This window comes from Galeopterus variegatus, unplaced genomic scaffold (assembly GCF_000696425.1).
Source record: "Galeopterus variegatus unplaced genomic scaffold, G_variegatus-3.0.2 Scaffold13295, whole genome shotgun sequence".
Classification (NCBI taxonomy): domain Eukaryota; kingdom Metazoa; phylum Chordata; class Mammalia; order Dermoptera; family Cynocephalidae; genus Galeopterus; species Galeopterus variegatus.
The window spans coordinates 23046-24149 of NW_007739406.1; the positions used below are offsets into that span (position 1 = coordinate 23046).

At 37.4% G+C, this 1104-nt stretch overlaps 1 protein-coding gene across 1 annotated transcript in view; it reads left to right on the forward strand.

The window, feature by feature from the left end:
- Window positions 1-1104, forward strand: part of LOC103581541 (anthrax toxin receptor 2) — a gene marked incomplete at its 3' end in the record, with an annotated part of 19434 nt that overhangs the window by 9422 nt on the left and 8908 nt on the right. The window lies entirely within an intron of this gene.

Sequence of the window (1104 nt, forward strand, 5' to 3'; positions counted from 1 at the left end):
TGTGTGTGTGTGTGTGTGTGATCAAAAATCAAAAATGAATAAAAAAATGTTTGAAAGACATGAAACAAACTGTTAACAATGATACTGTCTTAGTCATGAGATCGAAGGAGGGGGAAGCCTTCATAGTTTTAATTTTTATATATCTAAGTTTTTGAATTTATTTCAACAAGACTGTATTATTTGTAAAATATTTAATAAATACTTAAATGAATGTTACTGACTTTTGAAGCCACAGATGGCTATCTTGGAATCAGAATGGACTTCAGGGGTTGGAAAGAAAAAGCATTTGGGAATTGAGCATATCCAGCTGTTACCCTGGAGAGTCCTGAAGGTTCCTTGTTAGAGTGATAGGACCAGCGTTGGGCCTTGGGTCAAATTTCATAGGAACTACATACTAGGCCCGTGACCTTGGACAACTTACTTAACCTCTTGCTGCCAGTTAAAATGTGCAAATCATTCCTACCATATAGCAATGGTGAGGTAAATAAATGTATATAATGCATAGGAAGGCCTAATTAAGGGTATGACACATACAGAGTACACAACAAATGTTTGTAACTTTAATAGTTCACCTTTCTTTCTTTGTTTCTATCAACTACCCTCAAGTAGCTACCTTTTAAAATTTCTCATTTATATTTTTCTAGTGCTCTTTATCTTTCTTTTTTTGTTGTTGTTGTTGTTTTGATGATGGGTAGGAAGGAGGCTAAGGATAAAGTGGGGTTTGCAGATTATCAGGGTACACCATCATCATCATTTTTATTGGGACATGCCAGAATCTGGCAGGAGTTTGAAGAAGTCAAGTGACTGCTCAAAGTGACCCAGCTAGCAGTTGCAGCCTGGCTGGACATCTGGTCTGGTACTGAGCAGAGCACGCCACCACTGCACTGGACTCACTCACGCTCTCTGTGCTACCCTTCTCCAGTTTTTATATTAGTCAGAATTTGTCATAATTCAAAAACATAGTCATCCTCTAAACTTATTCTATTCTTACAAACCATTGAAGTGGCAAGAGGAAGTGATGATCATTAGGTTAGCTAAAAAAACAATTCTATTAGGGAAGTAATTACTCCTGTTAGAAAAGTCTGCCTTGGCCACACATTGTGC